Source organism: Phyllostomus hastatus, unplaced genomic scaffold, assembly GCF_019186645.2.
Source record: "Phyllostomus hastatus isolate PE091 unplaced genomic scaffold, TTU_PhHast_1.1 phas_scaffold_182, whole genome shotgun sequence".
Lineage (NCBI taxonomy): Eukaryota > Metazoa > Chordata > Mammalia > Chiroptera > Phyllostomidae > Phyllostomus > Phyllostomus hastatus.
In genome coordinates, this window is record NW_025334013.1 from 17,329,025 (window position 1) to 17,355,018 (window position 25,994).

The window sequence follows — 25,994 nt, forward strand, 5'->3', positions numbered from 1 at the left end:
ATACCAACAACAGCCTCCATTTTTAAGTTTATTTAAAATTGCAACAACCCTACAACCTTGGCACTCCCTAAGCCCTTACCCTGTTTCATTTTTCTCCTTGGCGCTTATCGGCATCTAACAAACCAAATATTTTACTTTTGTGTCTACCATCTGTTTCATCCTCTGAATGTAGTAAGCTCCTTGAGGGCAGCAATTTTACTCTGCCTTGGTCTCTGTGGTGCGCCCTAGAAAAGTGCCCGTGTGCACGTGGTCGCCGAGGAATGAATGAATCAATCAAGTGCTCACTATGCGCCTCGCACTATGTTAAGTAAGTACTTCTCACAGATCATCTTATCTTAGAAGACAGGTAGTTTCAGTACCCCCATTTTGAAAATAAGCCCTTGAGTGGCTTGCCCTGATTACCCAGTAGGAGGCAGCCTGGCCAGAATTTGACTCCACGACCTGCCCTCTTGAACTCCATGCTCTGTCCAGATGAGGGGGTTTTTCTGTTTCTACACTGGCTAAGCCTCTTGCATCTGTCACCCTCCCTGTCTCCCTGGGGCTGTTCCACTACCTATGCCCCTGAGGCCACCGGCCCTCCCAACCCACATTCTCTCTCAGCCATTTCCTCCCACTTCTCAGCCATATACCAAAATGTCCACTCTCACCTCAGGGCCTTTGCTGATGCTCTGTGCTCTGCCTGGAATGCACTGACACCATCGTCTCTTTCAACTCTGCCCATTTCTCAAGACCCACCTCTTCCAGGAAGCTTCGCCTCCAGTCTTTCTTGCTCCTTGTCCTGACCTCATGCCTTGTTTACTGCTGGGAAAACCCACTAGGAGCACAGGCTGGCTTGGTCTATACCCTCATTGTTTCCCGAACCTGGAGGCCTTGCTCACCTCCGTCCGTCGCCTGGCCAGGTCTCTCCCTCCTTCCCCTGCTGAATCACTGCTCCCACCCTAAGTCATCTCTCAGTCAGGTTTAAAGCTCTGTGATTAAGAGCCTGGCTTTTGAGTCTCAAACTCCATCCCCACCCCACCCTCACTAGCTGTGTTTCTTTGGGCGTGTCGCTACACCTCTCTGAACCCATTTCCTATCTGCACACTGGGCATTACATGAGCACCTGTCTCATGAACTAGTGTGCCCGGCACACAGTAAGCACCCCCAAAAATATCAGATTGTGATGTCAGCCTGCTCTCTGCCTCCTCCCCAGAGAGCCCCCTCCTCTGGAATATAACTGACGACAGTGAGATTGCTAACATGCTGACCGCTTAACATCTGCAGCAGGTAGAAATATGTCTGGCACCCAGCAGGAGCTCAATATCGCTTGCTGAATAAATAAAATAACCGGTTTAATCCTCACAATACCCTATGAGGAAGAGCACTATTATTATGCCCATTTTACAGACAAGGAAATCAAGACCCAGAGAGGGTATACAACTCATCATGGTTGGAATCTGAACCCAAGCAGTCTGACTCTAAAGCTGAGACTTTCACTGCCTCCTTCGTATTCACTGTTCCCATCTCACCCTGCTCCAGTGCCAGCCACCGGGCCAAGACGCCTTCTCCCTCCAGAGGTTGCACTGTAGCATCTGGACGACTGCTCACTGAGCCCCTGGTCCGGAGCTCAGACGCTTCACATCGGATCTCCTTGGAACCTCCCAAAACCCTGTGCATCCAGTGCCACACTAGGTCCCCTTGACAGGCGAGGAAACTGAGCCTCAGAGAGCGGCCAAGTAACTAAGGTCACATAGGACTCAAATCCCAAACCCTTCCAATTGCATTGTGTTTTGTGACATTTTTCTCCCATTGTCTTAGACAACTGTTGATAACTTTGTCACACACATCCGTCTTACACAACTATTGATAACTGTTCACACACATCTGCTGTATAGGCAGCAAGCTCTCTGTGGGGCAGTCTGAAGCCAACACTTCCGTGTGACCCCCACGGTGGCCAGCACTGTAGTGGCGCGGGCCATGCTCCTCCATTAGTGAGGCTTCCTAATGGCTGACCTGCACCTCCCAGCCAGGCACACCTTGACACTCACCTGCTCCCCGCCACAAAGCACATCATCGTGGGTTGAATCTCCCCAGTAAGACTTAGGATTGGCAAGGGCAGGGCTGGATCTCCCCTTCAACCTAGAGGCTCCCCAGCAATGCCCCATCTATCTCCCAGGAACTCAAGGCTCCCATCTCCCACTTAGGGCGCTAAGGAGGCAGAAAAGCCTGGTGGTTCAGAACAAGTACTCTGAATCCCAGTGTTCCAAGTTCAAAGGCTAGCTCCACCAGGTACTGGCTATGGGACCTTGGACAAGTCCCAAAGCTTAACCCTGAGCCTCATTATTCTGACATGTAAAACAAGGATGATAATGATGGGGTTGTTATGATGATTAAATATCTATAGATTTAGACAACTATCCGGGGACATGGCAAATGCTATGTCAGTGCTTGTTAAATAGATAAAAGTAGGGTTCCGCCTAGCCACGGAAGGGTGCCCCTGGTAGGGTACAGCGCAAGTGACAAAGCAAGACCCAGTTCCAAACAGACAACTGAAGACACACAGGGAAATGGAAACAGGTGGCGGCGATCTCACATCTCAGGAAGGCCCTTGTGGCAGGGACCCACTCCCCCGCCCCACATCCTCCAGAGCCAGAGGACCCCATTTCCTGGCCACATCAGTGTTTTGATCTAATACTCTTACCCTAATCCCCAAGCCACTTCCCCTCCTCTTCTTCCAAATGTTAACTCATTCCACACAGCCAGACAGATTACTGCCAGAATCCAGGCCCGGCCTCTCTTAGTTGCTGTATGACCTTGGGCAAGTCACTTAGCCTGTCTGAGCCTCGCCTCCTCAGCTCTAGAAGGGATAATCCACCCTGGAGGTCTGCCCTAGAAACCAATAACTGAAATCCTGCTACAGATGTGACTCGGACACAGCAGTGTCCCACAGGCCTGACCACATGGATGGGTTTGCTGTTTGGGCAATGGGGTAGGGAAGGGGGCTGCCATTAAAAACTGACCCTCACTTTAAAAGTTTTCCCAACAGCCCCTAAACAATGTGTAGGTTGCAAGCCAAGCTCCCTATCCTTTAAACCACCACCCGACATTAAAATCTTGATTACTGGGGAGTAGGCAGGGGCCGCACAGCAGGCCACCCTTCACCGAGTGACTGCATCTGAGGCCCGGAAGCAGATGTCGTAGGAAGGGGAGAGCAGGAGGGACCACAAGAGAGGGAGGAAGGACAAGGCCCCCTTGGAGGAGAACCAGGGACAATGGAGAAGACCCCAGGGCTGAGAGGGACAAAGGGGAAGAGGGACATGTCCTCAAGACCCTTTCTCTTCCCCTGCAGCTACCTCAGCAATCGCTTGGCCCGGCCCTCCACCCCCCTGAAAAGAATGAGGAGCCAGCAGCGGCAAGTTACGATAGACGATTACCCGCCCTTAATTAATTAAAATAAACAGCAAATTAAATACAGCAAAATTAAAATAGAACAGGAAATTAATTCTCTACCAGCCCCACCTCACAGGTGAGATACTTAAAGGGCCCCTTGCAGCCAGGATCCAGGGCAGCTGGGGGGTCACCAAAACCTGCCTTATATCACAGCACCGGGCAACCCCAAATACCAGTGGCAGAGCCCCACTACCCACAGGCACTCATCTGGCTGTGCCATCCCAAGATCGGCCTCCTGGCTCCTTAGCCCCAGGGCAGTCTAAGCCCTGGGTCACACTCCTGAACCCAGGCCCTGCTCCTTGGTCAGGGGGCAGGAAGGGCCCCAGCACCCTCTGGGCCAGGAGGGCACCGGAGGGAAGGAGGGCCTTGCCTTCTCTCCTGGGTCCCTTCTGGGGCTTGGAGTGAGATCCTGGCAAAGACGCCTTCCTTCCACGCTGAGCACCTGGCCTGCATTTAGAGCACCCAAAATTTATCTCGGGAGGACCCCTCACTTCATTCTTTCCTTTTCCTCAGAATGCTCAGGAAGAAAGCACTGCCGAGGCCCCGGATCCCAGGCCGGGACTACCTGGAGTCCGGCAGACAACCCCTAGGACATGACACACAAGTCCCTCCTACGCAAGACTAACTGCACCGCCTCACTGCACTGGAGGCGGAGCTGAGGCCAAGGAGGGCCAAGACTTTTGTTTGCACCATCCAATGGTTTAGTGGCAGGGCCTGCAGCAGAATCACTAACGGGCATGTTCCATGTCACCACCAAGACATGGCAGTCCAGGTCCGTGCTGGCACCCCTCTCCGCCTGGCCACCAAGGCCTCGCGTCCACAACCCCATCCCATGGCTCCCCCTTCATGTGTCCCGCACAAGAGCCAGATTAGCCTCCTCCACCTGCCCTTCGGCTCTCGTTTACATGCTTCCCTCTAGGAAGCTCCTTCCCCCACCTCTGCCTGCCCAAGGTGGACCAGACTCTTCAGTGTCCGACTCAATGGAAGCTCCCCCATGCACCACCCAGAGTCCTGACAGGTGCTGCCCTGCCCTCCTGTAACCTCCCAGGGTGCTTTGTCCTGCCCACTCCTCCGCCTGGCCTTCCCCACTATCTGGGACCTGCTGTTTCCAGGTGCATGAGCTTCCAGCAGCTGCAGACCATCGTGACCCAGCACTCAGTAGGTGCTCAGTAAACCTCCTCATCTATCCCCTATGTCCTACTGGTAATTGACAATTGGCTATCATTTACTAAGCATTTACTATAAGCCGGGCTCCTGCACTGTCCCATCCTCACATGATGGACCCAGCTCAAAGAATGTATGGGATTCTCTGTGCCTCTTTCCAGGGTCACAGTTCTGGAACTGGAACTCCACCAGTCCTTGCTTCTAAATGACTCTCTTCTCCATCCTGCTTGCCTCTTCTAGGTCAGACCAGCATTATCTCCCATCTGTACTGCTAAAACCTCTCAACTAGCCTCCCTGCCTCCTTTCTCTCCCCACCCTATCCTGTCACTAAAGACTTCCCGTGACTCTCTGTGGCCCACTGGACAAAATCCAGACCTCTGAGCATGGCATCTAAATCCTGTGACATCAGGCCTCTGTTTCCTCTGCAGCCTCTCTTCTAGGGTCTGTACATCACCCCATTTTCCCAGCATACACATCAATAGTTCGATTCACTTCCAGACTTTGCATATGCTGTTTCCTCTGCCTGGAACACCTTTCCCATATTTACATTCTCTGATAGCCAGTATCAAAGATTACTTACAGTCTAGTCATACGAGACAAGCAACAAACAGAACTGGTCACAAAACTGAGTGCTGTATGAAGGAGGGACCTGAGTCACCACTGTATCCCCAATGCTTAACACAAAATCAGTGCTCAATCAACATTTGTTGAATGAATAAGTGCACGTTCCACACATAACTGTTGACTAGCAGAGAGCTGACGAGGCCGCAGCAAGCAGGAGTGGAGGTGGAGGGGAAGAGACCGAGGGCAGGAAGGCCAAGGCCGCAACGGAGAGCAGTGACAGACGCTGTCAGGGCTGCTCTGCATCGGAGCTGTGCTTTTGGCAGAGGGAGTGTTTGTGAGAGACAGAGGAAGAAAAACGACGGTGTGAGGGAGGCTCTCAGTGTGTGCGCACATGCATACATGTGAGCAAGCGGTTAGGATGTGCGTGGGGGAGTGTGTGTGTGCTGCAGTTGGGAATTAGTGAGAGAGAAGGTGAGGAAGCATAGGAAGGGGGGTGTGTGTGTGCGCGCGCGTGTGTGTGGGGGTCTGTGCGAGATGAGGGTGTGGAGGGCCTGTGTGTACTACTTGTGTGTGGGTCCATGTAAGAAAAGATGAGGGTGTGTGCCACGAAGACTGTGAGTGTGCGTGCTGGAGGTTGTACATATCTACTTGGGAGGGGGTGACTGAGAAAGACAACAAGGGGACACCTGAGGGGGTGTGTGAGCAAGAAATCGTTAACTATGGGGGGCAGTGCTAGGAGCATGCACAGGAGATGGTGTGCCTGCGAGAGTGTCCAGTAGGGAGGGCAAGGTAAGAAATGTCGGGGCTGTGCTGAGGGTGTGGCTGCCACAGCCTCGGCCACAGGCCCAGTGCCAGAGGTGGGGGCTGGCCCTGGGCCCACGGTGGGGGGCTCTGACTGAGCAGAAGATTCCTCAGAGTTCTCCCTGGAGCCACAGGCCCCGTATTATCATATCCCCGGGCAGGAAGGTCGAGGAGGAAGCCCAGATGTGTGTGTGCCTTACATCTGTCCACAGCAAAACCTCTGGGCATTTATTTGTCTTTGTCTGTGTCTGGGTGTGCACGCCTGTGCTTGTGTGCGCACTGCCGGCTGTGTGTCTGTGCCTGTCTTTGTCTCTGTATGTATCTGGGCCTTTGTCCCAGTGTGTGTGGCTGCTGGTCTATGCCTGTCTGCATGGCTGTGTCTGGATGTGTGTGTCTAAGTGCATGTGTGTCGAGGGGGCACCGAGTGTCCCTGATCTGTGCGGGTCTAAGTGGGCTGCAAGCAGGCCCCTGGAAGGCCCGTCTGTATCTGTGTGTCCCTGCGGCCTTAGCGTAAGACAGGGAATGTTGTGCTTTTGAGGCTGTGGGCCTAGATCTCAGTGTATGGAAGTGTGAGTATGTGACTGTGTCTCTGTATGTGCGACTGCCATGTGCTATATAGCATGAAAATGCTTATCTGTGTCAGTGGAATACACTTTTTTGAGACCAAGGATATGTGTGTGTCTGTGTGCCTGAGCATGTGCGTATGTGTATGTATGCGTTGGGTGTGAGAGTGTGAGGGGTTTGTCACAGACTGGTGAGCAAGTTAATCTCAGACTCCGTGACACGTGGAATAAAATCACGCTCCCATAATGGGATCATTCGTCTTCCTGTCCAAGGAGAGAACCAACTCTTCACCCTCTGCCCTGGGGGAGCCAGAGGGGCCAGGGCCAGGCACTGGCCCCTGCCCAGGTCCCCTCTGCCCTCAGCACCCCACCCATACCCCTCCCTCTGCTGCACCAGAACCATTCTGCCTCCAGAGTGCCCTGGTGCCCACTGCAGGCTGGGCAGGGCTCCAGGACATGTGACCAAGCCTTAGAGGCCTGTCCTGGGCCCCCCAGCCCCACCCACTGCTGAGGAGGGCCCTGCCCCAGTTGGGAGGGGGGTACAGGAAGGAATCTCTGGGCCCCTCCTCCTCCCGGAGGGGAGGGATGAGCGGCAGGCCCAGCCGGGATTTTCCATCTCTCAGCAACAAGATTCCTGGTGAGCAGGCTGCAGGGTTTGGCAGAACGCCTGCTGGAGACCCGCCCTCACCCGCCAGGACGCCTGGGTCCCCAGGGCCAGGCAGCAGTCAGTTCCCTGGGGAGCTAGGAGGGCCCCAGAACTCTAGCCTGCTGCTGCCCAGGCCTGTGGGAAAGCCAAACCCTTCCAGGCTCCTGCTCTCGAACAAAGATGGCTCCCCAACCCCCCCAGGCAAATCACTACCCCTCCTCTGGCCTCCCCCCAGCCGGAGCCTTTGCTTCAGAAATTCATCACAGGCCAGCACCACCCACTACCCGCCTGAATCTCAGCACACACCCAGCCTGGGTTCTAGACCTCACCTCTGGGTTTGAGGGCCCCCAAGGCCAGGGCCGGGCTGCTCTCAGACTGGGGCTTCTGAAGACAGGGCCGTGTGTCCTGCAGCTGCGCAATCCCGCTTGGTCTCAGTGCTCCTTCCTGAATGAGCAGATAGGTACCAGGAGAGAATTTCAAACCCCAGGTGGAGGAAACCCAGGCACTGAAGCCCTCTGCCCTACCTACCACTATGAATCAGAGGCCAAATCCGGTAGTCTGGTCTCACAAGGTCTTTATCCTGCCCAACTTCAGTGGCTGCAACCCCTCCTCCCTCATAGGGTGCAATCTCAGAGGCAGGTAAGCATCAGTTGGAGGGGAAGAGGAATGGGCAGGGGACTCCCTCAACCCCAGCTTTGGATGAGCAGCTGGAGAGCAGGTTTGATAAGAGATCAGGGTCCAGAAGGAGAAAAACTGAGACATTTCAAGATTTATGAGCTGCATTCTTCTCCCTTAAACTCCCCTCCAAGCTCCCTAGCACTAACTTGGTCCCTCTAGGGTCCTGTTGTGGCCCCAGGCCAATATCACGGCCCTAACCCATCCATCAGCTCTTGCCAGGAAGTTCCCACCCCAGTGAGTTCCAAAAGGAGGGGCCCAACTGACACTAGGAGCCCCGATTGGTGGTGAGGGGGCATGGCCCTCAAGAGGCAGCCAACAGCCCCCTGCACCCTCCCAGGAGCTGAGGGCTCACAACCTTCAGGGAAGAAGCTAGGCTGGTGGGTGGGGCCCAGGAGGAGGTACCTCCCAGCCCTGGGACCACACCCAGTCCCGCCCATTCAACAGGCAAGGAGACCTGGGATCCCATGGGGCCCTACGGCTCATAGGGTGTGTGACCTTGGGCGGTTGCTGCTCCTCTTCAGGCCTCAGCCTCCCCACCACACAAAGCAGGAAGTGGCTCAGAAATCCTAGGTGTCCCCCCTCTTCAGCTCGGCTCCCTCAGCACTAAGCCCTGCCTTCTTTCCAGTACAGGGGTGTCACCCAGAATCTGGGCCAGATGAGGTCAGGCTGCAGCAGCTACCTAGAGGAATCCCTGAGGCCACCCAAGTCAGAACTGAAGAGCCTGTGGTGCTTACCCCTTTGCTATGCACCCATTTTCCAGAAGAGTGAAATCGAAGCCCTGAGAAAGCGCCTGGGTCTGGACTAAGGCTTTGGTTTCACTGCTGGTTAAAAGGAGTAAGATCAGAAAAGCCTGGATTAAAATCCCAGCTGCACCAGAAACTTATTATGTGAAGTCCCTTGCCTCCTCTCAGCCTCTGATTCCTCATCTGTAAAATGGGTAACAGTGCCTTCCTCCTACAACTGTTAAGTTGAAATGAGAAAATGCATGTACAAGCCGGGCATAGTGTAGCAGGCGCTCGTACAACGGTAGTTATCACGACTGTGGGGAGTGCTAATATAAACCCAAGTGGCTGGAGTAAAGGGGAGGATGGCTCATCCTCCAGCCAGATCAGGACCCCCAGGGCCTCAGCCCAGGAGGGCCAGCCAAATTCCTCGAAGCCCCCAGCTGTCTCCCCTATTCATTAAAGGACTCTCATTAGTGAGCCTGGGCACCTGCCCCTCCGCACATAATAAGCCTCATTAGTATCTTAGCCCCAAGCTCTGTGCCCAGAGTCTATGCATGTACACACACATGAGGGTGGGGGGGGGGCTGCAACAGGCCACCAGCCAGGAGACAGCATCCTCGCCAACCACACCCCCTGCCTGTCATCAGCAGGGCCCGTCACCCAGCTTGTCACCTGCCTGCCTTGCACCCGCACCACCTGTCACCCACCCAGCTCTTCACCCACCCAGCCCATCACCTGCACCACCTGTCACCACCCAGCCTGTCACCAGAGCTGCCTGACAGGCATCTGGGTGGGGGGCAGAAGATGGGGAGGAGAAGACCACAGGGGTGTGGAGCTGGGGGCCCCAGAGACCCTGTAGGACCCCCACTTCAGCTCGGCATCCTGCAGCATCGCCATGGCAACCTCTCAGCCGCAACCACTTTCCCAAACATCCCCCGCCCCCCCAGCCCTGCTCTTAGCTGAGCTGAGGCTGAGAAGAGCCTGAGTGACAGCAGAATGGGGCAGGAAGGGGTTCATCAGCTGGTTGGCCTTGGCCATCCTTCCCTCTTTGGACTCGGTTACTCCATCTGCAAAATGGAGGGGCTGGAATGGGTGAGGTCCCTGCAAAGCAGGCCATCCTTCTCCAGCCTGGATTCGCCAAGCCAGGTGCCAGTTAACCTGTGAGGACTGGGACTTGGAACAAAAGGATAGGGGATTCTGGGTTCTTCCACACTCCTTTGCCCCTGGCCCAACCCAGAGAGGCTGGGCCTCTGGCCCAAGCTCACACAGCGATAGAGGAAGAGTAGGCTGCAAGGGAAGGGGCTCTGCCACAGGTCTGTCAGCTGGAGACACCACACTGGGTGACCCAAGGTGACCAGGGACTGAGTTGGCCCCCACCTCCAAGCTGCATTATTTATAAAACCCAGAGCTCGGAGCTGAGCAACAGCTGCAGTGCTGCCCCTCCAGGGGCACATGCCAAAGTGGAACAGAGAAGACAAGGTGCCTCCTCAGTGAAGGCCCCTGGGGTCCCCGGCTCCCTCCACAGCTGGCTGGGGCAGGGGCTGAGGTGGAAGAGGGGTAGCCACAGCCCATCCTTCCTCTCCCGCCCCCTGTCCTCTCCACTCCTCCAGCCAGGCGATAGGATTACTTCTGCATGACTGCCTGCTCCACGGGGTTCCAGAGACCCTCCTGCCTGCAGCAATCTTTAAAATTCCTCCAGCCCAACCTGGCTCCCCACTCGCTTTCTCACTCCTTTTCTCCCAGCAGTGAATGCTCTAGCGTCTACTGCAGTGTGCCCGCCGCCACTGCCACTACCAAGCAGGCTAGGGCCCAGGTCCCTGGTGTCCGTGGGCAAAGGAGAACCCACCCTCAGGTGGGTTCAGCCTAGCATCCCTCAGAACCCTCTGAGGCCCAGGCCCTGGCCTGTCCCTTCTGGCCCTGGTGCTGGTCCAGCCCCACAGAGAATGGCTCAGGCTGGGGTCAGGCGTGCCAGCTGTGCCAAGGTGGATGGGCACATATGTGCAATCACACTAGGTGGATTTTGGCATGCCTGCTCATGTCCTCTGCCGCCAGAACCTGGCTGCCCCCCACCTCAGCTCTGACCAAACCCTCCCTACCTCACCAATCCCTGCTGCCCCTGGAGTGGGCAGACAGCTGGGCCAGGCCAGCGCCTGTGGCTCCCCAGGGCACAAGAGGCAGGCAGGAGATCGATCCACTGAATTTTTCAAGGCTCTAATGGAACCTGCATCCTAGGACTTGGGGCCTGGGACACAGGGGATGTCTCAGGGACCCCTCCCTCAGCCTTGCAGTTGCTTCATCTGTCAGGTCTTAGGGGTCAGGGGAGCCTTCCTAGGAGCCTTCCTCCAGCAGCAAATGAGGCACGAGGGGCCCCTGGGAAAGATATGGTACTGGGGAGGCTGTGAGCAATACCCAGAGGCCCCCCCAATCTCTCCAGCCCTAATGCGGGCAGAAGCAGCTCAGCCTCTAAATCACTCCCCTCATGCTGCCCTCTGAGGCGGATTCTGTGCATCTGTAATTAGGGGGTGGAACAGATGGTGGAGATTCCGTTTAAAATCATGCGTCTAGTAAAGTAACCTTCACTGTCGGAACTGACTCCCAGGGAGACCAAGCCCCAAGCCTGGGTCTGGGTCTGGGGGGGCAGGGTGGGGAGCATGTCAAACCAACACCTTCACCATCCCTTTCCCTGAAGCCATGGCCCAATGTCCCCCTCAGGTGAGCCAAGGAGGGGGAATTTGGCAAGCACCTGAGAAAGCTGGGGATAAACCCCCTTGCCCCCCCCCCACCCCCTCGCCCAATACATGCCAGAACCAGGGCAGGGCTGGGCACTCTTGGCTGAGAGACCAGAGGGACCAGGCGCCAAGAGCCCCCAAAGAGGCCCCGTTTCCCCAAAGCCCAGGCCAAGGTGCCCAGAGCACAGGGTCTTGGGTGGGGCAGCTCTGAACCAGATGCACAGCCTCACTGTCCAGGAATGAAAGGCCCGGGGCAGTGAAGGGGGTGGAGATGCCTCCTCAGGCAGAGGAGGCTCTGGGAAGTGGGGGAGGTCTGGGAAGCAGAGAAAGAGAGAGCACACACAAGAGTGAGCAAGAGTGTGAGCAAGGCTAAGGCTGTCTGGGCGGGGGTCTGGGGAGAACAAGGTGGGCTGGGGGAGCTGCAGGGGAGAGTGTGTGGGGGAGGGTGAGCTGGGATGCACGAGGAGGGAGTGAGGGCTGGAGGGCTGCAGATACTGGGAGGCGGGGTATGTGAGGGGCGAGGGGGGTACAGGGGGGCAGGGAATAGCTGCTCCCGAGCGTTAAGGGGTGAAGGGGGCGCAGGGCTGCGACGGAACCGCGCTGACTGTCGGTGTGTGTGAGTGCGGGGTCGGTGTTTGGAGAGAGCTGTGTGTGGGCTGGCCCTGGGCTCTTAGGTAGCTGAGGAAAGTTCTGGAGCTGGAGCTTGTTGGGGATGTACAAAGGACTGCCTTTCTGAGGAGGTGTTGGGTCTGGATGGGGAGGACAGTGAGAGAGAGAGAGAGAGAGAGAGAGAGAGAGAGAGAGAGAGAGAGAGAGAGTGTGTGTGTGTGTGTGTGCATGTGCGCGCCTAGGAAAGCAGAAGAAACTGGAGGGATGTTATCTGTTTAGAGATACACCAGGACTGAAGCTGTCTGTGTCCATGTGTTTGTGGTAACTGGCACGGCTACAGTGGGTGTTCTCATTGCAGGGGGTGTTGAGACAATGGACCTATGTATGCGGGGCGGGGGGGCAGCTGTGTGTTTGGAAAGGTGTAGGGAGCTGGACAGATGTGTTTGGGGAGGGGCTGGCTGCAGCTGGGGAAAATGCTGGGGCTCCGGGGAGAGTGTGCTAGTGAGGTGTTGGGGCTCTGAGAGTCTGTGTGTGCGCGGAGTGCTGGGTACACCTGGGGAGGTGCCGGAGAAGGAACCGGCATGTTTGAGGGTGTGGTAGAAGCTGTGTGTGTGCACACTGGAGTGTCTGGGGGTATGTTGTGGGTCATCAAATGGGTCTTGGTTAAGTATTAAGGTTGAAAACATGTGGTAGTTGTGTGTTAGGAGCGTGTCTGGGCTGTGTGTGATACGGGGCAGTTGAATGCCAGGAAGGTGTTTGTAGGTGGAGTGACTATGTGTTTGTGGAGGTGTCGGGACTGTGTGTTTATAGGTGGAGTGGCTGTGTCTGGGGGTACTGGAGCTGTGTGCAGGAGCAGTTTTGTGTATTTAGGAGGTGGCAGGGGCTGTGGTTGGGTCCCTGTGCCCAGACAGGTGGGTGCCCCTCTGGGGAAATGAAGGGCAGAGTCCTGGCCTCTGCTTAAGGGCCCATGCAGGGGCTGCCGGCCCACCTCCAGACCCCGTGCGGGGGTGTCCAGGAAGGCAGTCCATCTGTCTGAGCCTGTGCCCAGGCCCAGGAGCCGCCGCCTCCTCGCTCCCCGGGGGCCGGCAGCAGATCCTAGCCCACCCATCTGCCTTCAGATGGTTGAGGCAGGAGCCTCCACAAAGCTGCCTGGAGGGCGTCCACTGTGTTTGAAGAGGCATGGGCTGGAGCGGGGGACCTGCACAGCAAACAGTCCTCGCGGAGGCTCCTTTGAAAACCACTGACGCCAGGAGAGAGGAAGAGGGAGGACAGGGGCGGGTCTGTCTGTCCTTGTGCGTCTGTGTGGGTCAGTGCCCAGCTGTGAGCCTTGGAGCCCCTTCGCCTGTGTTTGTGCCGAGGGCCTCTGTTCAAGCAGCATTTGGCCTTGGAAGGCAGCCCTCCAACCCAGGCTACACGCTCACAGCCTCGCACAGGCAGCTACCCCCTCATACATGCACACCGCCAACACCCGCACACAAATACCCCACACGCCTTCACATCCATGTAACACTGAGCCCTCGCACACCTGCAGCTCACTCCCAGGGCCCTATACCTTCACATATGTACACCCATGACACATCCCCACAATGAAAAACCAGGCAGCCACACACCTGCCACATATACATGCATCCACACACACATATATACACACACACATACCTGACAACTACCACACACATACCCACACACTCCACACACCTTGGGTCCCATCACACCCATGCCCCATCCCGTGCACTGGGTCTCCTCACACACACCAGAACAGACACTCTCCATCCCTTACATCTGTGCCCATGTTGTGCGTGCATACCTGCCTCCTCAGCGACTCTCGGCGCTCTCACACCATGCCACCCGCCAGCCAGTTCATCTGTGCCCAGGTCCAGCCCTGCCACTCCCCAGGAGGGCTCTGGCTGCCTGGGGGCCCCTGCCACCCTCCCCTGCCAGCTGGGTCAAGGTGAGGGGGTATACTAGCCCCACTCCCACCGCTCCCTGGGAACCCTGACCTTCATGTCTAGAAAGAGTCTTCTCTCTGCCACTGCCTGTGTGAACGTGCCACTGTCTGTGTGTCAGCATACCCTGAGACCCCACGGCGAGGCCTGTGTCACACCTGTATGGGTAAGGAAGCACAGGTTCGTGTTCACTAGTTAGGTTTGTGAGATTCGAAATGAGTGTGGAAATGGAGATTTGTGTATCACAAAATGTGTGTGTGTGAAGCAAGGACTGTGTGGACAGGTGTGAGTGTGCGGGGTGAGTTTATACAAGGAAACACACACCCAGTGAGTGGTGAGTGTGGGACGCTCTTTCCCAAGAGCCCCGAGGTACATACATCTGTGGGTAGGGGTCAGGGCTGGGAGAGCCTTTCTCAGCAGCTCCCTCCCCTGCAAAAAAGAACAGGGAGGAGGGGTCTCTGGGCTGCTGCTTCTCTCTCTGTCTCCCTGACCTCTTTAGCAGCTGGAAACTGAGCTGGGGGTGGAAGGAATGGAGACTTGGCTGGCCTGGGGGTTTGGGGAGGGAAGCAGGAGAAAACACCTTCCAGATTCTCATCAAATCCCTGTTTGTGGTTTGCAGCCTCAAGTCTCTCCTCTCTCTCAGTCTAGGTTTCCCACTTTTCTTTATCTCTTCCTGCCTCTCTTTCCCCCATGTCCCTCCTTTCCCCTCCTTGGTCACCTGGTTGCCCTTCTTGGATCACCCTCTCTCCAAGTTTCTGTCTGTTTCTCTCTCCCCAAGCCTTTCCATTTTTCTGACTCTTCTCTCTGCCAGCACCTCTGTCTGTCCGTCTCTCCCTGTCCTGGTCCATCTGTCCGTCTCTCTCCATCTGCCTGTGCGTGGGTGTCTCTGTCCATCTGTTCTACCACCCATCTGTCTGGTTGTCTGTTGTGAGTGGGGGTGTCCACTCACTACCAAGGCACCCTCCTCCAGGTCAGCAAAGGTCTCTCCCGGCTCAGGGTGTGGGGAAGGGGTGCAGAGCTGCAGCTTCTGGAAGCTTCAGTAGCAGCTGGGCTGAGCTGGGAGTTAGGGCCAGCCAGCTGCAAAAGCGGCCCCTCCCCTGGGCTCTCAGGCCAAGGACCCCAGAGCAGAAAGAGGAGAGAAAGGAGGGCCTCACTGCAGCTGAGTCCACGTTATGTGTGTATGGGGGGAGGCAAAGGGGGGCTCCACTTTACCCTCACTTTGCCATTCCTCCCCAAAGCCAGGCCCTGCAGGAGAGGGATCCCTAGTGTTCACCTTCCTTACCCCCTGGCCAATGGAAGAGATGCTGGGATCCAGGAAGGAGCAGCAGAGGGATGTCAGACCTTGGGGAGGAGGGACTGGGAGCTTCAGCTACCAGTCCATTGTGGAGGGTGGGGGGCTCCTTCCATACTCCCTTCCAGGCAGTCCCTGGGGGTCTCTCCAGTTCTGGTCCCAGCTCCAGGCATGAGAGGCCACACAGGCAGTTCTCACCAGCTCCCCACAGGGGCTCTTCCCACCTTCCAACTTCCCCGGAGCCTCCGATTCACAGGGATGTGGGGCAACCACGTGACAGTCACCCCCACCCCAAGTGGAAGGTGGCTGTGGGCATGTGGGACTTTGGCCCTGTCTAGGTACTGGCCATCCCGAGAGGCCCCAGGCAGCCCACCTACGTCACCAGATCAGCACCTCACACGCTCACTCATACACACAGACTGCACCCCAACACTTGTGGCCGGCCACCAGCTAGGAGGGTTCAACAGGGAGCCCACCCCAAGACCTTGAGCCCCATCCCACACCAATGGCAGCTCCAACAGTGCTCCCAGCACCGCGCCAGCATCCAGGAACACCCTCCCAGGATGCTGTGCCCCTACCCGCCTCTCAGAACAGCTCAAGGTCGAAATACCACAATGGATGGAGAAACCGAGAAAGGGATGGGTGTACACAGTCATCCCCCTGAACCCCTAGGGTGGGATCAAAACTGAGGAGTCACAGGGAAAGAAAGGGACACTGCAGAGACAGAATGTGGCTCCCTCCTGACCTACCACGGGCAAAGTCCATATTGGCGGCACCCTCTGCACAGCATAGGCCTGCCGCTGGGCCGGGGCCAGGGGCGGGCTCCCTCCCTCCAGAGCTCTCCTTGCCCCTGGCTGGGCCCCCTCCCTCTCCTTGCTTCAGAGCAGCCCTCCCAGCCCTCTCCCTCCCAGCGCTGGCTCTCTCATCTTCAGCTCTTGGAAGCCTGACTCACTGTTTCCCCTCCTCTCTCCCCTCCCTCCCTCTCTCCCCACAGAGGCGCCTCCCCCTCCCCTGGGGGGGCTCTGGCCACAAGGGTGCCTGCCTGCTCCTCTCCCCAGGCTCCAGCCCCCCTCTGAGCCCAGGAGGCCCCCTGCAGCTGTTCCAATTCTCTAGCTACAGAGAGGTAGAGCAGCAGAGTCTGGGTCCCAGGCCTGGCCCTGCCAAGTGTCTGCGATACTGGGCAAGTGGCTCCCCTCTCTGGACTTGGTTTCCTCCTGTCGAACAAGGGAGAGGGGCCCAACTGGATGGTGCCCCTGGCATCTCTAAGACCCTAATGTTCCCTATTTTTAAAACCCTGGTGCCTCTTTGCACAGAGCACCCACAACCTGTGGGGCAGGGAACCTGCCTCAGGCCCCGCCCCCAGATCCAAAGGAGAGCTCTGTCTTGTCCGCAGACCTTTGGAGAAGGCAGAGGGGCGATGCTATCCTGGGGCCAAACCATGAATCTAGTGACCCCTGGAATCTGTGCCCCCCATTCTCCCTCCTCCTGTGGGAATCTTTCTCTCTCTCTCTCCCACCTGTCCTCCTCCCTCTTTCCAGAGACATTTGCTTGTCTCTCCTCCAAAACAAGCCCAGCATTTTATCTTGGGTGAGAGGCCCTCAGTGCCTGCTCATTTGGGGCTGTGGTGTGGGGAGTGGCACGTGCCTACGCCTTCTTGGTCACCTGGCCCCACCTCCTGGGGCTGTGATCCTGGCTCTTCTTGCCTGCTTTCTCTCTCACCCCTTCGTCGCTGGCTCCTGTCACCATCTTTCCCTCTCTCCGCTCAGCAAACGGCTGTCTGGGTCTCTCTCCTTCCCACCTCCCCCATTCTCACCCAGCTTTCTCCCTGGGGGGGCCCATCTGCTGACATTAGCAACAATGTTACCCATGCTCCCTCCTGCAGTCCCCGGCTCCACCCCATCCTAGCTTCTCCTTCCAGGCTCTGTCCCAAGAGACCCAGGGGACCCAGGGACAGAGCTGGGCTCCATCCCATAATAGTGAGCCTGCTTGACCTTACTCAACCAGACCAGAAGGGCCTGGGCATCTGGTATGAAGGCATGGCACCCCCCGCCCCCCGTCTTGGGTGGCTGCTGGCTGGCATAAGACAGAGTAGTCCACAAACCGAAAAAGAAAAAAGAAAAGGAGGTGACCTGGGGGTAGCGAGGGGGCAGAGAATCAGGGAGGTCAGGTGTGCCTGGAGGTACCCTGTCCAATGGCAAACAGAGCCAGAAGGAGGGAGTGGCCCCAAGTCAGTGTTCCAGTCAGATCTGAGAAACAAGCAATGTCCTTCTGGGGCTCAGCCAGTCTGAAGCAGCTCCCCCCCCCCAAAAAAAATGTCCCCTGGTTTCTGTCAGGGACAGTTTGCCCCTCAATCCTCCAGCACAGCCGCAACAATCAGCTGGAGATCCCACCCCTTCATCTCCCTTAGTATCCAAGTGCAAACTCCCTATCCCCTTAACTCTGCAGGGGTTCCAGAGGCCTTCCTGCCAAGATCTAAGCAGGTAGAGTGGGGAGAACAAAGCCCCCCAACTCCAAAGCTTCCTCACCAAAGACCCCTGAAAAGCCGAGGAGCAATGCAAAATAACCCTGGAACCCACATACCCCCAAACTAAGAAGCTACACTGTCCATCCACAGCACCTGGGGGCAAGGGGGGGGCTGGGGCTCCCTGCGCCCTGACCCTATTTCAGACCCCCCAGCCCAGCAACCATAATAAACAGCAAGCTCTTTTTCTTTATGACACCAAATTTCTCCAAGCCCAACAGTTCTTTCCATCAATACCTCAGCCATAGATCACATTAAAAACTCACAGAGGGCAACTTAAACACATCACATTTGTTTCTCTCTATATTATTTCAAAAGTAACGGCATTAAAAATGGATTTTACTACAGAAAATAAATATCAGCACGTGGCCCGGGAGCCTAGGCAGGGGGGAAGAGCCCACCCAGAGAATGTCCCTGAGGACTTGGGCACAGCTTAGGCACTGACCAAAAAGGTGGCTGAGGCCAGATTACACCTTGGGGTGTGGGGGTTTGCCTGGGGAGGGGGTGGTGCCTGCCCACCTGGGCACCTGCTCCAATGTCAGACCAAGAGAGATTAGAGCCCTGGGTTGGACTGGCGCTCATTAGTCCCAGAAAAGCTCATGCCCTCACTGATCTCTGCAACCTCTGAAGGGTGGGAGCTCTGGGGCAAGAAGTTCACCAATCTCTGAGGGTTACTCTAACTATTGACACAGTAGGGGAAAAAAATGAATTCAACTTACTATCCAGTTTGATTTTCCATTACTACAAAAATAAATATACATCTGCTCAAAGGAGGGAGACAGCAAGCAGCGTGCACATGCCACCTGGGGGGTCCCCCACAACTCACCACCACAACCCAGCTCCCCCCCCCAAAGCACGGGTTGGAGGGTAGGCAGACCGGTAATCTTTTACTTCCAGCCCCAGCTCACAAAGCTACACACGTGGGGCCACACAGTGCAGGAACGAGCCAACAATAGAAACACCCCGAATGCTCCTGGCAGGACTCTGTCCAGGCCCGGGCACATGCCCCCGCCCGCTGGTGGCAGCAGTGGACAAAATGTGGCCACCCTGACTGGGAGGCAAAGCTTGTCCTCACACCCTGAGCTCTGCCCAGGGAGCTGGGGCCAAGTCCCGCCTGACACCAACTGGTCCGGCGGGAAACGCCTGCCCAGCCAGACAGGCACAGGCCCCCCAAGGGTCCCTCCTTGTGCTCAGGGACCAGGCTGGTGCAGCCCAGCCCTGCCTCCCAGGGTGACGCCTGGGCCCAAATTCAGCTGGCCCTGCCAGTCAGGCACTGGTGCAGAACTGAGGGCACCAGGCTCAGCCCCTCCCAGCCCAGCCTCAGGGCCCCCAAGCTAGAAGGGAGGAGGGACTCCCCACCCCTCCACATCTGGCCCTGGCCCCCAGGGTCTGCGGTAGAGAATTCCCGCCCCCGCTTCTCTCTCTCTCTCTCTCTCTTTCTCTCTCCCTCCTCCCTCTCTGTGCCCGCTGCCGCCTCAGGGACAGCCCCAGCTCCCGCCTCCGGCCAGCAAGGCCCACATCCTTCCTCCCTCAGCTGGCCCCTTCGCCTGGCAGGAGGCTGGGGGGTCAGGCTGCTGGGGAACCCCTCCAGCTCCCATCAGTCCTCATCCCCAGCCCCCAAACTCTGGGTTGCTATCCCTTTTCCTGTAAAACAGGAAACAAGGTTATTTCCTAGACTCTGAGCCAGCCCCCTGCCCCTCTGGCTCTGCCTGGGGACCAGGACCCTGCAGGGGAAGGCGCCCTCAGCCAGAAAGCAGAAGGATTCAGCAATTCACCCCCAGTTACCGGCCCAGGGGGCTGACAGCTGTCACTCAGCATCCCACCCCCTGGGGAAGAGGGGACCGAGTCAATCAGAGCCCCAGAGGAAACACATTGATAGGTGATTATTTATTTATTTATGCAAAAGTGAGCCGACTTTGTTCGCCAGGTAACCGGGCACGCGGCCCAACCCCTCCGGCCCCGGCCGCCCCCAAATCCCTCCTCCGCCCCACACCCCCTCCGGGTCATTAGGTCCCCGCCCCTCAACTCCCGGAGCACCAGCGGAACCTTGGGATTTGGGGATTGGAGGGAGGGGCTCCTCCCTCCGCAGTCTCCCCCTTTCCCAGCGCCGTTCCTAAAATCCAGCCTTGTTCTCCGCTCCCACGGTCCCCCCTACATTCCCCCCCCCACATTCTCAGCAAGCTGGAGAGCAAATTGCAGTTTTAAATCCAAAGACGGAGGGAGGGGGAAGGAGGAGGGGGCGCGCGGCAGCGCTGGGCGCGCACCTCGCCCCCGAGCCGGGGGAGCCGCGGGGCGGCCAGGAAACCCGAGAACCCCCCCTCCCCACCCCCCCCTCGTCCACCTCCCCCTCCCCCTTCCCGGCACTGCCTGCCAGGCTTCGAGCCGAGCCCAGCCGAGCCGCGGGCCCCGGTGGAAACAAAGACCGATCGCACCGCGGGCACCGCAGCCACGGGGTCCGGCGGACCGGACCGGGGCGCGCGGAGGGGGCGCAGGGCACCCCCTGGCGCGCTGCACAAAAGAGCCCGGCCAGCCGGTCCCCAGCGGGGGTCTAGGGCTGGGGAGGAGGCGCCACTCACCGGAGTGCTGGGCTGCCGGCTCCGTGGGTCCGAGCCAGGCAAGGGGCTTTGGGGGACGTCTGTCTTCCGGCGGCGGCAGCGACGCGGGCGCCCGGCTGCTGGGGAGAGGAGTCGTGAAGGAGCCCTGAGCCGCCCGCTGTTGCTGACAGCATGGCTCGCGCCTCGGCTCACATTCTCCTCCGCTAACTCCGCTGGACACGGCCCCCCGCTCCCGCGGCGCCCCCCACCTCGATCACTCCTTCGCTCTCTGAGCCCCCCACGTTACCCCCCTCCCGCCGCGTACACACTCTCACAGTCCTGGACACCCCCGCCCCCACCCCCCAATTGCAAACCTGGGAGGGAACGCGCCCCGCGTAGTCCTCCTCCTGCTCCTCCTCCTCCGCCCTCCTCCCTCCCGTTCTCTCTGGCTGTCTGTCTGTCTCTCCGACTGTCTCTGCCTCTCTCGCTCTCTGCCTTTCTCTGCTCTCAGAGCTGGGTGGGAAAAGGAAATGAGGACAGAAAGCAGACGCTGGCTTCGGGTGGTGGTAGCTGGATTCCCTCTCTCTCCCTCCCCCTCCTCCCCTCCCTCCTCCTGCCTTCTGCTCTCTCCGCTGCGAGAGGGACTGAGCGCAGCCTGGCGGGTGGCTCGCTCTACCCGCCCGCCCGCCTGTCTGTCTGTCTGGTCTGCCTCGCTCGCTCACTCCCTCCCTCCGTCTCTCGCCCTCGCCCTGCCTGCCTGCCTCTCTCCGTCTCCGCCGCCGCCGCCGCTGCCTCTGCGAGCTCGCCTTACCTTCGCCGCTCACCATCCGGAACCCCAGGGGGGAGCGCGCGCGCAGCACGCCGGGACTTGTAGTCCCCGCCCCAGCAGCTCCGCGCGCTGGGCGGGCGGGGCCGCGCGGCAGCTCCGACGGCGCGGCTCGGATCCCGCAGCGCTTCTGTGCCTTAATCCCTTCTGCAGGGTCGCGTCCTCGTTTACCTAGGGGTACTGGTTTTATTCATGGATTGGTAATATTTCCCAAGTTTCTTGCCCCATGCAGGGGGCCCTGGCTCAGAGGAGGTTGCGGGTGGGAGCGAAGGGGCGGGGTCTGAGAATGGAATGAAAGTTGAGTAGGGGATCAAGGGATTAGTCAAAGACCTGAGACTTTCTGGGGCGTCCCCATTAAATGGAAGAGGAAGGGATGAGAAATGAGGATAAATTCTGTGAATTTGGGGACGTTCTCCCTTTCTGAAAGTGTCTTACTTAGTAAAGCGCAAGAGCTTGTGCAGGAGGGATGTTCCAGAAAACTCACAACCCCACCAGCGCCTCCTCCTCATTAAGTGACTGCATCTCAAGCTGAGCTCGAGGTTTAGCTACCCCTCCCACCCCAACTCCTAGTTTTCCTTGAAGTCCAAGGGCAGCAAGGGCACAAAAGTCCTGGAAAATCCACAGATAGCACGAGCACGCGCCTGCCTGCACGCACACATGTGCAAGTGCACACGCATACACTTCCAGAATTCGACTGAGCATTTTCATTGTGTCAGGAAGCAAGATTCAAATTCAACAGTTAAAAGCTCCTGCTGCGGCCAGGGGGCTGGGCTCAGCACTTTCACCTACCTCCTCTTCAGGTCACATCTGTTATCCAGCCCCTAGCTCCTAGCTCCCGGCCCCCTGCCTGGCCCATCCACACAGATGGGAATGTGCAATGCCAGGGCCTGGTTACCAAGGGGAGGTAGCTGGATAGCCGGGGAAGAACTGCTGCTGCTGCCATTTACTGGACACCACAGGGCCCTTGAGTCCTGCAAAGACCTGGGGAAATGGTGCTGTTAGCATTTCTAAAGATGAGGGCACTGTTAGGCCCAGGTCCCCCAATTAGGAAGTGGTAGAGCAAAGTCTACTGCTTAACCTCGGAGCCATGCAGGAATTTGTGACTCCCCAGGCCTCTGTCTGATCTCCTCTCCCAGTGTCTGTGTGTGGCTCACAGAGGACACAGAGATGAATAATGCATGGTTGCTGTCCTGTCCTCAGTGTCCACCAACACCAGCTCTAACTGGTCCTGAGCTAGTCCCACTTCGTCTGTGTGTCTGGCATTTCTTTGCCCATGTCAGCTTTGTCTGCTTTGCCCCACGTTTCAAGTTCCTCCAGTACTACCTTTGTCCTTGGTTCACCTGTTTCTGACTCTTCCTTTGGCCCTGTGGGATAAGGCAGGGTAATGGCCACCATGTGACAAAGGCACATGGTGACATTTTGCCAAATGTAGCTTCCTTTCACCACCTTCCCTATACCTCTATCTCTTCCAAGCTCCTCTTCTAGAAAGATCTGGAATCCCCAGAGGGCAAGAGGAGGGATCTGGGTGGGGGTGTTTTTTATTGGCCCTTGGAGAGGGGAGTAGCAACAGCAGTGGGAGAGGTCCAAGGCTCTAAATGTTACACCTATTGCTGTGGCATCCTGGCAAGGCCAGCCGGACAGGCCCCTTTTGGGGAGCAGCTTCTCCTTGCAGGCAAACCTTGGGTTTGAAGATGTATGCATTGAATGGGAAATCTTATAAGGTCAGGCACTAATGAAGGCAGTGGTTACAGTTGTTAGGGGCCCTTTGCAGCAACAGAGTCTGAGTCTAAAGTTATCATAAATAGATGAGGCTTTGGCATTTTGCACTAGTTGGTTCCCCACAGGACAGATTTTAACATTGGGGAGGATAAAAGAAGCCCAATTCCTCATTCTCTTAGCTCCCCTCACATCCACATCCCTAACTATTAGGCTCCGCATGAAGACCCCAGCCAGTCTGAACCAAGTTTTGAGAAGGATTGGATGAGGTAATAAAGGATGGCTTCAGGGAGATAGGGAGCCTGCGGGGATGGGGGTGGGGGGGAAGGAGGGGGAGGTGGGATTGGGATGAAGAGGAGTTTGGGAAAGGCACAGGAGGGGACAGGTTAAGTGATGAGGTGCAGAAGGCAAGGCTAGTAGGGTCCGTGGCTCCACGGGGAGAGAATAGAAGTTAGGTAGGGTTTTCCAAGCATGCCCCTCCCAACCCAGGCTGCTTCAGCTGTCCCCTCCTCAGAGAGAAACTGTGAGGTTAACCACCAAGGTGTTGGGCAGCGCTAGAAATCAAGCTTTACAGGGTTTCACAGTCATCTAGGGGCTGGTCTTTCTCTTAGAGCCTCTCCAAATTGTTTTGAAGGAGGGGTCCCCCCCAGACAAACTCAAGCTGAGTTTTCCTGTGGGCTGCTGCTGCCACCTAGTGTCTAATCTTCATGTCAGCCTTGCCAGCCGCAGTCTAAAAGGGTTAGGGTTAGTTACCCAGTCCTTACAAAGAGTGTGGGAGTCCCCACCCCAGGGCTGCTCAGGGAAGCTGCTGTAAGCTCCCTGAGAAAGTAGACTTGAAGGAGGGCACCCAGGTTCCGGAAGAGCCTGCATCATCCCTTTCCGGGCTCAGCTCACCCTAACCACTTTTGTTTCAGTGTAAGCAGAAGGTGGTACAGCTAGACCCTAGGAAATAGAGGGGAGAATCTAGAAATAAAGCTGTGGGGCCTCAGGGTTTGGAGGCCATGTGGAATAGGAACCAGACAGACCTGGTTCCGATTCTGCGTTCGTGTGTCCTTAACCTCCCTGAGTGTCAGTTTCCACATGTGCAGAAGAGAAGAGTAATCCTTTCCCTGTGTCGCAGGCAGTGCTTGTAAAAGACTTACTGATCACGTAGATGTGAAAGCACTTTGAAAACTGGCAAGGGCATGTCGAGGGGTTACTGAGTCGTATAATAATAAGGACAATAACTGAGAAGTCACAGCAGGCTGGAGTCAGCCCCCTGGGGCTTGCAGAAAGGGCAAAATGAAGTAAGCCTCCAGTAAAGATGGGCGCCGTCCTCCCTGGCTGCAGAAGTTCTGGGGCAGGGCCACTCTTGGAGTTCTCTCAAAAAATGTGTAGATTGCAAGAGAGGGATTTATCCCAGTTCATAGAAGGGGAAACTGAGTCCAAAAGAGGTTAAAGACCTAACCAAGCCACTGAGCTACAGATCCAGGAAACAGAGGCTCATTGGACTGGAGCCACCATGGCCTTGGTTTTCCCCTCCTCTGGATGAGAACGGCTCAGAGCTGGAGCCCAGGAGACCATGGAAGCAGAAGGCCCCTCCTCACTGTGGTACAGTGGGAACTAAGGCCCCCCAGGCCCCCATGATCCCTCCCCCTCTGCCGGCCCCTCTTCATCCCCCCTCCCTGCAAGTCCTCCCACATTCCTCCAGGCAACAGGAAACCCCAGCTGCAGCCCAGACTTCAAACAGCTCCTCCCTCTGGGCAGGGGGTGTGGGAGGAGAGGCCAGAGGCCAGAGGGCAAGGGTCAGCTTTGTTCCTGCCGGAGGTGATGGGGGACCCTGGGGGAGACAGGGGGGCAGGGTAAGGTCTGTGTGTATGTGTGTGTGTGTGTGTGTGTGTGTGTGTGTGGTGGGGGGAGAGAATTCCTGTGTGTCCATCAGGGTGTGCGGGGTTCTGTCAGCTCTTTGGTTTCCTTTTGACTTGTGAACCTGAATTATGTGTCCGAGTGCATATCAGAGCGTGTTTGTTTATCTGTCGGTGCTCAGCCTGGGATCCCACCGACATGTCTGTAGGTGTCGTCATGTGCCTGGTTCACAGGCCTGTTCAGAGTCATGTGTCCTAGGAGTGTGACCTGGTGTGGCTCTTTGTATCCAAGAGGGGTGTCCCTTTCCCACTTCTTTCGCTCCCGTCCTTCTGTCACATTGGTCACCAGAAGTTTCCATTTGGAAAGTGAATCTGACTTTGTTACTCCCCTGCTCAAAACCCTTCAGTGCTTCCGGTGGCCCCCAAACTTAGCATCTTAGCCCCCACACATGGCAGACAAGACTCGTGACCACCTTACCATCTCCACCTCTCGCCTCAAATTTTTCACTCTAGTCACACCTAAATTTTTCACTCCAGTCACACCTACCTAGTTGTTCCTACCTGCACAGTCCCATTTGAGTCTGGAAATGCCCTTCTCGTTTCTCTATCAAGCAAAACTTTCACTCCTTTTGCAAGTCTCTGGTGAAGTAACACCTCCATTAAGAAGCCTTCCAGACTTCCCCATGCCCAACTGAGTTAGGACCCTTCCCTGTTCACCCACATTTTCTGCTGGGGTCTGACCCTTCATCCTCATTACCATTACTGTGAGCTCTGAGAGCCGGACCTCTTAAGCCCTCCTATCCCAGAGGAGTTTCCTGCAGTTTTAAGATGTAGTACCCAGACTGACAACTAGAGGGCGGATGGACACCTCTGCCGGACTTCCAGGTTGTGGGGGGGGGTGCGTGTGTAATGGTTGAAAGGGAGGATTTGATACTGTACCTGGGAGAGAACGACTGGAGTGGATAGTGGGTCCACCCAGCTCAGTACTAGAACAGTGGGATCCAAGATGGACTCAGCCCCCAATAGGTTCTAGGCCCCCTAGATTTCTCTCTGACTTTTTTCTACAACTCAGGGGCCATACTCTCTGGCTTTCCAACTCTACTACCTCTTGTCTCTGCCCTTCCAACCTTCTCCCATGCCTCATCTGCACCCTCACTCCTCCCATACATAATTATCTGCACTTGCCTGACTTGACCTTGCTCTACCATACTTCTGGGCCTTTGCACATGCTTATTCCCTCAGTGGGGGATGATCTCATCCTCTGGCTGCTTCATCACGCTCCCCCCCCAACCCCCCCCCCACACACACACACATCCTCCAAGAAGTCTCCCTTGGCCTCCAGATTTGACCTTGCCCCTAAGTGTTGTAATTGTTTACTGTTCTGCCTCCTGGGCAGGACCAGCCTACA

General features: G+C 56.8%; 1 protein-coding gene across 7 annotated transcripts in view; it reads right to left on the reverse strand.

Annotated features, from left to right (window-relative positions):
- AHDC1 (AT-hook DNA binding motif containing 1) overlaps nucleotides 1-21,034 on the reverse strand; it is a 63,909-nt gene extending 42,875 nt beyond the window's left edge. The window contains exons 1-3 of one of the 7 annotated variants that reach the window (XM_045859067.1): nucleotides 21,012-21,030; nucleotides 20,243-20,340; nucleotides 7,497-7,611 (exon numbers count right to left, since the gene is read on the reverse strand). The gene's annotated coding sequence lies outside the window, so the exon portion shown is untranslated. Of the gene's footprint in view, nucleotides 1-7,496; nucleotides 7,612-20,242; nucleotides 20,341-20,574; nucleotides 20,980-21,011 lie in introns of those variants that run through there. The other 6 variants (XM_045859068.1, XM_045859066.1, XM_045859065.1 and 3 more) reach the window with 6 other exon arrangements.
- Nucleotides 21,035-25,994: the final 4,960 nt, after the last annotated feature.